Below are 14,492 nucleotides of genomic sequence, written 5' to 3'. Positions count from 1 at the left end.
TTTTCAATAAATAGTAAAAATGTCTAATTTCCTTTGAAATATATTAAAGTCTTAGGAAAATCTGAAAATGAAATGTTCATTCAATGTGTTGTAATCCAGTTGAATCAATTGATATTGAATTTATGTCGTTGTGCTTGTGCTGGGTTGAGCGGTTTCCTTTCAGTAACCATCATCCATGGCATTAATCAATCCAATCAAACAATAAAGCACAGTTGATACTTTCTCACTTGACATACAGATAAAATAAAACTAACACATTTTATTGTCACTTCACGTGGTCTCTTTCTAATGTTTTCTTTAGCTATTGTTGACTTAATTTATTCATACACTCATTCAAAAGCCAAATTTTTAGTGTAATGTGCTAGGAACCTCACAGATGGTGGGGGTGAACAGATGAAAGATAACATCTGCCCCCTTAAGGTGTTCACTATCAGGTGAGGATGCAGATGAACAGATAATTATAAGATTATAGTATCAGGTCTCAGACATAGATGGACAGGTTTTACTACAAAGAGCAGAAGTGAAAACCACTCAAATGAGGGCTTATGGAGGATTCCAGATCATATATTTGCTAAGGAATTAGAAGTTGCTGAAAGGGTATCAGGATGAGGGACTGAAAAACCATTTGAAGGACAGAGACATAAACACTAGACTGGCAGAGACATGTTGGGGGACTTAAAACATATTGTTTGGATTATGAAAACGTTGGATTTGCCTGTCTGAGACAGGAAGGGAGACAAAAATGGAGATGCATGCAGTGGCTACTTCTAGAAAGACCAGATATGCCCTCCAGAGCTTTGGGGAGGGACAGGAAGAACTTTAAACAGAAGAGAGTGTGACTAGAGCCTGCATTTAGCAGCAGCAGTCTGGGGCAGAGGTATTAGATACTATACAGTTAAATTTCAGATTAATAATAAACACTACTTTTTTGTATAAGTTAATATTTCATGGAACATATTTATACCAAAAAATTCTCATTGCCATCCTGAAATTCAACTTTAACTGTATTCCATGTGTTAAACCTGACAACCCTACTCCAGTGGCAGTGTGAAGAATAAATTGGAGAAGAAAGGACAGGGTGGAAAGATTGATTTAGGGAACATGTTATTAAAATCTAGCTTTACCCTTTCAGTCACACTGACATTGCACTAGAGTTCAGGGTATGAACCACCTTGTTATCATCACTAAAACAGAGAGAGGCACAGCCTAAAAGAAAAGCTATCTTTAGATCTTATTCAGAAGTCAGTGGACATTTTTAAAAGAATATTTTAGTGCTTCAGGGTTTACTGAAGCATTAGACCTATGACGCAGACATATCTGAAATTGGGGAAAGGAGGGCACTTGTGCTTCTCTGGTTTGTAGACTGTGGGGTAAAATCGTTACTGTTCTGATAAAACCTAGGATGCAAAGACTCACTGCAGTTTTTCTGGGTCTCCAGGGGAAGTTCCCCTAGCATGTACTGTGCTGGTGTTTGCAAGTTCTGAACTTTCCAGATTCTTCTCGGACTCATTATGTCCTATCTGTGTCACAACTACTTTGCAGTCAGAGGACAGCTATCATTAACTCAAGTGACAGATAAGGAAACCTGCACACCTACAAATGCTTCGCCTTCACTCTCTATTAAAATGCTCTTTGAGCTTCAAATCCTAGTTGAAATCTTACATTTCCTACCCAAATTGTCACTAACCATAATTGACTCTCCCTACCACTTGCTGAGTCAGCACTACTGAGGTGCAGCACGGGACTACTCGCTGAAATCTTATTTGGTTTGGTCTTATGCACTCATATTGCCACTCTTTGAACTGTGAGCTGCCAGGGTCCAAGACAAATATTTGCATTTTTCTGGAAATTTCCATAGTAACTTACTGAGTATTGGACATATAAAACACTCTTTAATATATGTTTGATTATCAGATCACCAGTAGCTGAGCCAAAAACAAATTAAAGTATCTAGTATCTTGAGATGTAGCCTTCTTCTGCTCTTTGGGATCACCTTCCTACTCCTTTTACTTTATATCTTGTGCAACTCTGCCTAGGCTGATTTGCAAGCAGAGTTAACAGACTCTAGTTCCAATACTGTTCAGAGGATGCATCAGTCATTCCCAAAACATAATGCAGGATTGAACATAAACTATGCTAAAGAGGCAGTGTCTATATGAACTGCAAAGGGGTACACGTAACCAGGTGATGAAGTACGAGATCTGACACCTGACACAGACTCACCCTCCCAAGATGCTGCATAAATCCTAGGCTCCTCTTTCTCTTGCCCATAGGGGTGAGAGTTCAGTCCTCCCCAACACTGTCTAGGTCCCGCGCTGTGCTAAAAAGGGGCAGATGACCAGGGTTCCTCTGCATGTCACAGAGTTTAATTCACCTATTAACTAATTTGCCTCTAATTAATGGACTATTGCTTTATGTTTATAAATATGTCAAATAGTCATTTCATTTGTTAGCATAGGTCATATGAATGTATTCCTGTGTATAAATAGGTGCAAAGCACATACATTTGCTCTGTATCTTACAGTAGAGTCAGTTTCATGGTAAACATGCCAATGTACAAGTCTGAATTCTCTGGAACACTTATTTAGAGTTTGTTGGTTGTCTGGACTTCAGCTTTTGTGGGTTTGAGAATTTGTAGTTTTAAAAAGTTCCCAGGTGATTCTAATTGTGCTTATTCTATAATCACGCCTTGAGATCAGGTGCTGTAGAAAATACAGTCTTATATTTGTCTTTGTATCATGAACGCACTGGTTTACATATGTGCACATCTGTTATATAGCTGGGTATTACATTTAGAAGCACATTAGTATATGCTTACCTATGTATCACACAAACACCTATAAAATACACAATGAGAAGCTTATTCATCAAATCTGTTCATGTATGGCTATAAATGTAAATAAATGTTTATGAAGGGTCATAAAATCACATACATAACTGCATGTTTATGCACACTCATTTGCATGTTTATACAGAACAAAGTAGTTTTGTTTCTAGGTGATGCTTATGCTGTATGTATATGTATTTACTTTCAATGTATCTTTCTCTTTTATAACAAAGCTCTTATTAAGTCTAACATCACATTCCATATTTTATGTTAAACTTATCTCCAAAAGCAGTGGTTAAGTGTTCCAGCCTGAAGGTGAAGATATCTTCATGTTTGCACTGTTAAACTTTATTAGTATTGTGATTGTCTCCATTCCCCTGGAGTCCGTTCCTTCTTTGCCATATTTCATCTATGGAAGTGCCAAATTAAACAAGCTTCTTGTTCTTTTAGAATCACTGGAGTTCTCCTATAAAGTCAAATTTCAATCATTTACTTCTTTGCCTTACTCTCTAAGAAAATATAGTAAAGTTCTGACATTTAGTAGCAAAATTCAAGAAAATGCAGTACAAATCTGACAGGTTGTGTCCCCCTAGGTCATACATTTTTTCTTTGATAGTAGAGTGCATTTTCTTTTTTCTTTTTTTTTTTTTTTGAGAGATTTTCACTGTAGGGCGCGTGTGCTCACCAGACAGAGAGAGACATAGAGACAGAAAGCGAGAAATCACCCCCCAGGAGGGATGATCACGCCGCAATCCCTTCTCCTCCATTCTCCTCTTGGGATCTTGGGCATGCACGCACACGCACCGGGTGTGAGTTTTAAGCCACCTGGTCCGGGACATGAACTGCGGGCGACTACGTGGGAGTCCAGCGACATAGCCATTACGCTAACTGCTGGTTCCCTAGAGTGCATTTTCTATGAAGGAAAACTTTGTCTTTCAAGGGAGAGGAAGTGTGAACCTCAAGTTTGGGTCCTGGCACTTAGGAAGTCAAGGGAGAAGCAAAAAGAAACAAAAGCACAAGGTTGAGTAGATTTCATGGGATAGTCAATATAATAACAGCATCCCTGATCCCTCCACCACTATTTGCTTCAGCTCTAAAGTTCTTAAAACACAATGGGGGAGAGAGAAGAATAGCTTGAAAGAAGAAGAAAGGTAGACAAAAAATACGGGCATGCTGGTGCCAGCAGATGGTGTAACAGTTATGTAGCTGGACTCCCACAAGGTTGACCATGGTTTGAGTCTTGGAAGTAGTCATTTGAAAACCACTCCAGGCATGTGTGCAGGCATGCCCAAGATCTTGGGAGACTGTGGAGGAGAAAGGGATTGCAGCATCCCTCCAGAGGGTGATTTCTCACTTTCCAGTTCACTGTCTCTATCTCTTTCTCTCTGGCAAGTACACGTACTCTAAGGCAAAAATCTAACAACAAAAAAAATAATACAAAGGATATGGACATGCATCGCTAGCCACTATATTTTACAAATGAGATCAGTCTCTCTTCATACCTTGTGAGATCACGTGGCAATAAATATCATCATCCTTGTATAATGTGTAACTATATTATCTGAAGTTTTAAGTCTTTTAATAATGAGCTCAAAAGTTCTCAACTAAAAATAAAAGAGCCAGAATTTGAGCTAAAATCTATAGATTCTAAAACTTAAATTCAGAAACTTAGTGTTCTCCTAAAATGACCTGCAAGGAAGGATTAAACAGTAAATCAGAATCCCTGACAACAAAATATGCATGTCCCATATGTCCTATTAGGGGGGAGAGGAACAACAGGAGAAGACCTACTAGGCATGTATATTTTAGAATGTTAAAATAAATTTGAGCCTCTGTATATACTACAGACAGTAAAGCAGGGCGTGGGTATTAGGGAGTGGAAGAGAGGATATCAGGAAAAACACAAACAAAACATTTAATAGATACAAAATCAAAAAGTTATCTGTTGATGATAATATATATGAAAATGTCGTTGACTTGATGCCCTGTACTCATGCCAGGAAAAACCATGTTCTACACTGTAAAGGTGTACAGTGATTGAATGTAAAATAAAATACATAAATAAATAAATAAATAAATAAATTTGGGCCTTTTTGTCTCTCTCAATAGCAACATGGTGGTTGGCAAGAGCAAATGCTTTATAAAAGGCAACCAAGAAGTGGTTAATCCATTTTCTTAACGAGATTAGTATGATTCGAAAGCATTTAATTGTTCAATATAATAAATATTAGGGAAATATTAGTCTCCAGGACTCAAAAACCAAAATTGTATCTGACAGCCTTAAGGGCCAAATGTTTCAAGTGAGCCTTACAGATCTGCATAATGATGCTTCAATGAGAAAATTAAAGCTACTTGCTGAGGATTTTCAGAATAAAAACTGTTTAACTTCCATGGCATACATCTTACCTGTTACACAATGTGTTCCATGATAAAAAAAAAAAAATGGTAGACCATGACTTAAGCTTATGTTGATGTCAAGACTACTGATGGTACCTTGTCATGTCTCTTCTGTGTTGGCGTCACTAAAAAATTCAGCAATCAGATACAGAAGACCTCTTGTGCTCAGCATCAGCAGATCTTCCATATCTGGAAGAAAATGATGGATGCCATGACCAGCAGGTATAGTCAGATGATTCTGAACAAGCGGTCAGTAATCTGATTCCAGCCAGCATTGGAAAAGACATAGGAAAGGTTAGCCAGGCCATCCGTCCTCTCCATGATGTCTTAATTGATGAAGTAAAAATGCTGAAGCAGCCCAAGTTTGCACTGGGAAAACTCGTGGAACTTCATGTCGAAAGTAGTAGTTCTGGGAAAGTTATTTGGGATAACACAGGTACTAAATTTGAACGAGTGGATGGATATGAACTACCAGCCCAGGAATCTGTTTACAATTTTTTTCTTTTCTTTTTTGGAGAGGTTTTTGCTATAGGCCACGTGTGCTCGCCAGAAAGACAGACAGAGACAGAGAGACAGAAAGCAAGGAATGACACCCCAGGGGGGATGGCTACGCCACAATCCTTTCTCCTCCTTTCTTCTCTCAGGATCTTGGGCAAGCACACACACGCGCCCGGCATGAGTTTAAGTCACCAGGTCTGGGACTCAAACCATGTCGACTACATGGGAGTCCAGCAACATAGCCATTATGCTAACTGCTGGTCCCTCTCTTTACAATTTTTTTTTTGAGAGGTTTTCGCTATAGGGCACATGCGCTCGCCAGACAGACAGAGAGAGACATAGAGACAGAAAGCGAGAAATCACCCCCCAGAGGGGATAGTCATGCTGTAATCACTTCTCTTCCATTCTCCTCTCGGGATCTTGGGCACGCCTCAGGATCTTGGGCACGCACGCACAGGCGCCCGGCGTGAGTTTTAAGCCACCAGGTCCAGGACGCGAACCGCGGTCGACTACATGGGAGTCCAGCGACTTAGCCCTTACGCTAACTGCTGGTTCCCTCTGTTTACAATTTTAATAATGACAAATAAAAAGTCTGATTTGTAAAAATAAATACACAAATAAATAAATTAAGGATGTGAGGAAAATGGATAGGCATATATGGTCATTTCTTAAATAGAGAATGATAAATTTCCCAGATAGGAAACTCCTTGATATGAGACCAAGGTTCATGTACATTTATGTCCACAGCTTTTATGAGTGTGTTTGACCATGGGTGGCTCACAGTAAACCCACACTGTATTAATTGTACAATTTGAGTTGACTCTATTTAAAGTTCTTAATGTTAAGTTCTTACTTAACTGTAAGTAAAAATCCCCCCTTAAACCTGTAATGACTAAACTTATTTATTTTTTTTAAGAGGTTTTTGCTATAGGGCGCATGCGCTCGCCAGACAGACAGAGAGGGACATAGAGACAGAAAGCAAGAAATCACCCTCCAGGGGGGATGGTCACGCTGCAATCCCTTCTCCTCCATTCTCCTCTTGGGATCTTGGGCACACACGCATGCGCGCCAGGTGTGAGTTTTAAGCCACTGGGTCCGGGACGCGAACCGCGGTCAACTATGTGGAAGTCCAGCGACATAGCCATTACGCTAACTGCTGTTTCGCATGACTAAAATTATTTAACTGGGGTTAAAATTTTATTTTATAAACTGAGATAAGGTTACATGCAAATAATGAAGGAAAGGAGGAAACATACTGACTCAGTACTAGAGAGGATAAGTAACCAGTAATGGATCATCTTCTGAGATTACGGTTTATTAGGTAGAGAAGGTCACTGAAGATCTAATCAGTGAGTAAAGAAAGCTGGAAATGGGAGACTCAGGTAATAGGTAAAATGTCTTGATTTCTCTAATTTCTTGGCAGTCTTTTAAGCAGACTATTTTTAATTTTTTCTAGAGGGCATGTGCACTCACTGGAGAGAGAGAGAGAGAGAGAGAGAGAGAACAAGGAAGAGAAAGTGAAAGAGTTCCTCCCTATAGGGGATAGTAAGGCCATAATCCCTTCTCCGTTTCTCCTTTTGGGATTTTTGGCATGAACACACATAAATTCAGGGTAGTTTTCAAGATGCCAGGTTCAGGACTCAAACAAGAGAGTTGGCCATGTGGAATCCAGCCATCCTAACCATTATACCACTGGCTGCTCCTCACACAGACTTTCAACAGAGGAAGGAAAAGTTAGCTTGTGAAGCTGGGAGACTGTGCAAAGAAACTTTTCCGGCAGCCTTTCTTTCCAGGTGCATTGATCTTAGACTTTTTTCCCCTTGAGCAGAAAGGACATTAGTCTCAGTGTAGAAAATGAAAGATTCTGAAGGTAGAAAATAAAATCATAGAAAGGTTTATGAGTCAGCTAAACGAATGGTTCTCAAATTTGCTTGTCTATAATGATCCTTGGCTAAGTTTAGAACCAAAGTGATTCTTAAAATTAGACAAGTATATTGAAAGATCTATTCATAAAATAAAGAAAAATGAGAAAGACACACAGAGAGAATAGGGAGAGTTACTTCAACACAGCTAGCTTTTAAGAGTGGCATGTGCCATTCTGTCATGCTTTAGGTCTGCCGTCATGAAGAATGAGATTAATCAAGGCTTAAGAGATTTTTCATCTGGGTGTCTGAAATACAGCCTAGATGAGTAAATCCAAAACCATGTATAATGGGATTTTAGTATTTTGAAGATTAAGGTTTTCGTGGATTCTTGTTTTCTTCTACCAAGGAGACAAACTAAAATTAATCAAAATATCTTAAAACCACATGCTCTAATTACATGCTTTCCTCAGGTAATTAGGAATTATTATTAATTTCAACCTTTTTTTAAAAAAAAAAGTAAAAAGATTATCTACTTATCTATTTCATGAGAGAGGGAGGGGACAGCCCCAAAAGGGTCTTCACAACATGATCCACCCCCAATCCCAGCCAGCCTGCTTCATGAGCACAGCAGACATACTGTGTGCACACAGGGAGAATTCAGAACGGAATTCAGGGCCTTTTCATATGACCTCATCACCATGGTTGAGTCACCACTGTACCACTGCAGCTGCTCTGCTAATTTTAATACTTATTATTTATTCAGGCAATAAATAGTTGTCAAGTGCCTGTGTCTGGCATTCTTTTTGATGTTGAAGCCACAGCAGTAAATAAACAAAAATCTCCAACCTTGTGGAGCATATATTCTAATGGAAAAAGATAAATAAATCACTGAAATATGTAATATTCTGAGTATTTTAAGTTGTTGAAACTGTCATAAAGTTTATTCCTAATCTTTGTGAGCAAGAATGACTCTTGGTGTCAATTCTGACCCATCGAGAGGCATTGGCCATCCAGCTGCATGCAGTCCTCTCACACCTGCTCTGCGATTTCCTGGCCTCTGACCTTGGCCAAAACACTGCACTATTTTGAGCCTTGATTACTGCAACTGCAGTATCATGGTGACCATATTTACCTTGAAAGGTGCAGAGAAAATTATAGGAAAGTAAAAATTGGTAAGAGTTATGGGTAGTCTTCATTAATATAATTTTATCAATATAATACACTTAGACTAACCAGAAAGAAAAAGCCTTTTATTTAGGGGAGATTTTTGTTTTGTTTTGTTGTTCTTTTTGTTTAATAGACTAGGTAGAGGTCCACATCTTGGAATTGGCAGGGCTTTTATCATAGATTGCTAGTAAATTCCATAACACCTTGCAGGGTGTCAAAATTGCTATTCTCTGTATAACAATATGTCCGTAATAACGTGTTTATGGGAAAGGCACAAGGAGACAGGTACAGAGGACTGCGTAGCCCTTAGCCTTTGCTTTCAAGAAGGTAGTACTACAACATAGAAAATAGTGCTCGCATGCCTGGCTTTTCACCCCCCTCTCATGTCAGCTTTGAACAAGTCTTTTGAGCTTCTCTGCATCTGGAAAATTAAAAACAAAAAATCCACTTGCCTAAAAATCTATTTGTAGGGACCAGCAGGTGGTATGGTGGTTAAGGTGCTGGACATTCCCACATGAATGACCACTGTTTGCATCCCGGACCTGGTGGTTTGCTTTCTCTCTCTCTCTTTCTCTCTCATCACTCACTCGTCAGATTCGATGAAGTAATAATAAATAAAATACAATAAATAATTATTTAGATAAAAAGCTATTTGTGGAGCTTGAGAATTGAAGCTTTTCTCTAAAGACAAAAGACACAGACTTTTATGCTTGGATTAAAAATTATAACCTTCTTATGTTTTGCTAGACTTCCCTAAGTACTCTTAAGGGTGACTTTTATCTCTCTTTATTCCATAACGTGTATGTTATTTAAATAATGTATTGCTTTGGTGGTCTGAATAGGGATATGATATGAGCCACTATTAGGCTAACAATTGGTAGCAAGTATCTTTATGAGCACACTTCAAGGGTAGTTGGAAAAGAAGCCTACAGGAAGTAACTGTCGTTGGAGTTGAACATAATATTGAAGCCACCAACATTATAGGCCCTATTAGGGAGGCAGGGAGGGAGTGAGTGTAGTTTCCATGTATGCACTTTCCCCATGTAGGAGTTGAGAACTCAGTTGGCAGTGATGTTGCTACATTGGCCCTGTGGGACACTAACTGAATCAAGTACCCTCATCTTAAAATCAGGTATGTCTCAACCTTATATTAGCCACTTTCCAGTAAATTCCTCAAGCAAAAAATGTATGTAGCAATAAGAAAAATAGCTCAGTCGAGGTACTCGTGCTTTGAGAAAGGAAGCATGGGAATGAAAATTCCTGACCTATGAAATAGCTCAGTCGAGGTACTCGTGCTTTGAGAAAGGAAGCATGGGAATGAAAATTCCTAATCTATGCATCCAAGAAACTGCCTCTTCTCTGTTAAAACAGGAGTAAGATGTCCATGTCATTAATAAAATGTATGACATAGTCATTAACAACATCATACATAAATAGTACACATATGCATGCATATTTGAGTATGTATGTGTGTGTGTAAATTCCTTATCTGTGGGTAGTTTATGCTGAATATTTTATTCAACTTTCCTAATTTATATAAACTATTGATGTTAACTATGTCTTATTTTCCTTGGTGTGGACATTTCAACTCCTCTCATTTTTTAGGAGGATGCTAGAGAACTCAAGGTATTTATTGTTTATCCTACAAACATAGATTCCTTCTCATCTATTAGATGATAATAGTGCAATCCTGACTTTTTTGTGATATGTATTTTTGGAACTAAAAACAGTAATACATAATTAAATTTTTGTAGATGATCTTTTCTTTTTCTTTTTTTTTTTTTAAGAGAGATTTTGCTATGGGATGCTTGCAGTCACTGGAGAGACAGAGTGACAGAGAGACAGAAAGTGAGAAATTACTCCCCAGGCGGGATGGCCAGGCTGCAATCCCTTCTCCTCCATTCTCTTCTTAGGAAATTGACTTCTCCTCCATTCTCTTCTTAGGATCTTGAATAAGTACAAACACACACATGTCCAGTGTGAGTTTAAGCCACTGGGTCCAGAACTCCAACTGCAATCAACCATTTGGGAGTCCAGCGAGGTAACCATTGTCATCTGCTTTCATTCTTTTTCTTGATGTCTACTAAGATATAGTATTTTTGGGACCAGCAGATGGTGTAATGGTTATGTCGGCTGGACTCCTACACGGTCAACCACAGTTTGAGTCACAGATCTGGCAGCTTAAACTTGCACTGGGTGTGTAGGTACATACCCAAGATCCCAAAAGGAGAATGTATGAGAGGGGATTTCAGCATGTCCAGCCCCTCTGGGGAGTGATTTCATGCTTTCTGTGTCTCTGTCTCTCCAGCTAGTACATGCGCCCTGTAGTAAAAATCTCTTTTAAAATAAGAAAAAAAAAATAGTATCTTCAAGAACAAATACCAACATGTATGGATGTTTTCTGACTAAAACATGAGAAAGATTTCAAGTGACCATTCTATTCTACCCTTTTATTCAGGCCAATGAATATGTATTGCACAGACCTGACTATGTACAGAAACTTCCTAGTGTGTATGGGGAAGACATCAAAAAATGGAATTTTCATGAACTGCTTTCCAGTATACCAAAGTGTGTGCTCACTCTTTTGGGTTTTTAAACTATTGTTTACACACACAAACTTCTTTAAGAAGTTTTACTTGTTGGGTATGTTTGCCAATTTTTTATAAAATTGCTTCCTGACCTTTAAGTTATCAAAAAAATGTTTCCAATTTATGATCAGTTACAGAATTATGGCACTAGCATCAGTGAATATATTCAGAATGATAAAAACATTTTATATCTCATGTCATCAGTCCCTAACCAAGCTCTTGTCTGTCTTTCATTACTCACTTCTACTCCCATAATCCCTGTTCAGGTCACAAATGACATGATCTCAGCTTTAGTCCACTCCACCATAATTTATGACCTGACCAGGTCAGTAAATCAAACTATTATGTCATTGTTCTTTCATTCATGACAATTCACTCACCCCAAATTGATCTTTTAAACTTAGTTTCTTTTTCAATTTAAACACATAGGGACAAGCGTATGGCATAATTGTTATGTCACTGGACTCCCATATAATCGACTAATGTTCGAGTCCTAGACCCGGTGGCTTAAACTCATGCCGGGCATGTGTGTGTGCATGCCCAAAATCCCAAGAGGAGAGTGGAAAAGAAGGGTTTGTGGCTTGGCCACCCACCCAGGTGATTTCTCACTTTTTGTCTCTGTCTCTCTTTATCTCCAACGAGTGTAAGCACCCTATAACAAAAAATCTCAAAAAAAAACCCAAAAAACAAACAACAAAAAAACTTCAACTTAAACACATAAAGAACATAGATTCATAGGAAAGGGTCTTATATCCTTATATTCTATTTCATCAGTAATAAAGTATAGCAAAAGGAGTACAGTGAAGCTTAAGTTACAAGGTTTCTAGGCAAGCATGGACTAAAACTCAAGTCTCCTCTTCCAGAGTTTCTGAGTTCACTATCACTACACTATTTTGGTCTTAATTTTTTTTTTCAAATTTATTTTTTTTTAAATTTCCAGAGGGTATATGTGCTTGCCTGAGAGAGACAGATAGACACAAAAAGGAAGAAAGGAAGACAACACCTCCTAATGGGGCATGGTCATGCTGCAATTCTTTTTCTTCCATTTCTCTGTCCAGTCAGGATTTGAGGCAAACAAACACATACACCTGGCAATGTTTTTTTTTTTTTTTGAGAATTTTTTTTTCCTACAGGATGCGTGTACTCACCTGAAAGACAGAGAAACAGAGACAGAAAGAGAAATCACCCCCTGGGGGGGAGCCACCCCGCAATCCCTTCTCCTCCATTGGAATGGTCACGCCACAATCCCTTCTCCTTCATTCTCCTCTTGGGATCTTGGACACGCACGCACACGTGCCTGGCATGAGTTTAAGCCACCAGTTCAGGGACTCAAACCACAGTTGACTACATGGGAGTTCAGCGACATAGTCATTACACCAACTGCTGGTCCCTCTGGCAAATGTTTTAAAAGCTTCTGGGGCCAGGATTTAAACTGCAGTTAGCCATGTGAGATTTGGCTCTCTTAACTTCTAGGCTATAGGGTAGCCCTCAACTACATAATTAATAATTTATTCTTTATTTCCCTTCTTGTTTTTAAGGAAACAAGGCAGAATTACCTAGAGGAAAGTTACATCAATGTACTGTTTATGAAAAACATATTTTTTGGCAAGTGTTGACGCTGACTGAAATAGCTGTCTTGGGAGAAATCTGGTTTAACAAGTTAGTGGTGGGCAAGTGTAATTATCGATGTATGATCATTTTATTCGCCCTAAAGAACAGATGCTCTCCCTTTGTTATGAAGTGCCTTTATGATATTAAGGTCTGAGATCTGAGAAAGTAGAGTTTTTGGCCTTACTGAAATCTAGGTGATTTGAAGCAGCATTCTTGATGTTAACCATAGTTTAAAAAGTAATTATGTACTTAAGTGATATTTTAAAGTTAAAAGCTGTAGCAAATATAGATTACAAGGGATTTGCCATATTTATAAAGAAAATATATTTTTTTCTTTTATTTACCTTATAATTAACAACCTCACTTTTTTTCTAAAATAAACAAAGAAGAGCGTGTTAACTAGCACTTGTAAGTTAATAACATTAGTTCATATCTTTTATTCTTAATGAACATTCATCTTATATCCAGATGCATAAAATAAGGCCATATTTATTGTTAAGTCAATAATATGTTTTTATAGAGTTAAAACTAGACACAAATCTTATTCTACTTGTTACCTTTATAACATTTAGGTATTCCCAAAGAATACTTGTAACTATGTGTAAATAAAATTATTCAAACACACTTCATATTTGAATCATTATTAATGTTTTTCAAAAGAGACTTTATTTCTAGTTATGAACATGTTGGCTTTGCAATGTTGGAATAAGAGGGACTCCAGTTTACAATTAAAATACTTTATTTTGAAATAAGCAGCAGAAATGTGACATTTTTGTGTTCAGATAGTGAAAACTGCCAACTGGAGTCAAACACTGATCATTATATGAGTAACTGAAGGGAAAAGAAAACAAAACTTTTGCCAAGGTTTTGTTTTCTTCCATAGGTTTTTTGAGTGTCTTTATATTTGATGAAACATTACTTGGAGGCACTTCAGATAAAATTACCAGGAAGAGGAAAAGCTGCCCTCATCTTTGGTATTTCTAGACACAGAATACACAACATGAAGAGATTGTGTTCCTTGGTGGGAACTGAAAGATGAACGAGGTAGAGAGAGCAAATAGATGTAGATTCAACCTTTCTCTCGCTCTCCTCCCTCCTTTCCTCTCTTCCTTACTCCTTCCTTCTTTCCATGAACAAAGAAGCCCTCAATTTCCATAAAATCTATGATGGAGAACAAGGGGCAGAGGTACAGATCCTGCTACAGGAATTTACAGCTAAGGTGGGGGAAAGACATGTTTGTTTCCCAGTATGGCAGTGCAGCTAGGGTAGATGAAACCACAGAGGAAGAACCCCCCTCTCCCCATCAATAGACTGGCCTGATACGGTGGATTTCAGGGGTAGAAAAAGAAGTACACCTTGGCAAGCACAGAGGGTGGCTCTTTCACCCACCTCTCACTCTCCTGGACTTCAGTTACTTCCTCTAGTGCCTTCTCTGTGCTCCAGCCTTCTCTCTTGCCTCAAGAGGTCCCTTAAGCAGAATCTGCAAGGAAGCAATGCTTACAGGGGCTACTGACATAGTATGAGGGCGACAAGGATGCC

At 38.4% G+C, this 14,492-nt stretch overlaps 1 pseudogene; it reads left to right on the top strand.

Annotated features, from left to right (window-relative positions):
* The first annotated feature begins 5,038 nt into the window (after positions 1-5,038).
* The window catches only part of LOC114008212 (40S ribosomal protein S3a pseudogene), a 44,337-nt pseudogene continuing 34,883 nt past the window's right edge, over positions 5,039-14,492 (top strand).

The sequence above is a fragment of the Tupaia chinensis genome, unplaced genomic scaffold (genome assembly GCF_000334495.1).
Source record: "Tupaia chinensis unplaced genomic scaffold, TupChi_1.0 Scaffold000309_1, whole genome shotgun sequence".
NCBI classification, from domain to species: Eukaryota; Metazoa; Chordata; class Mammalia; order Scandentia; family Tupaiidae; genus Tupaia; species Tupaia belangeri.
This window is presented reverse-complemented; position numbering and strand designations above follow the sequence as displayed.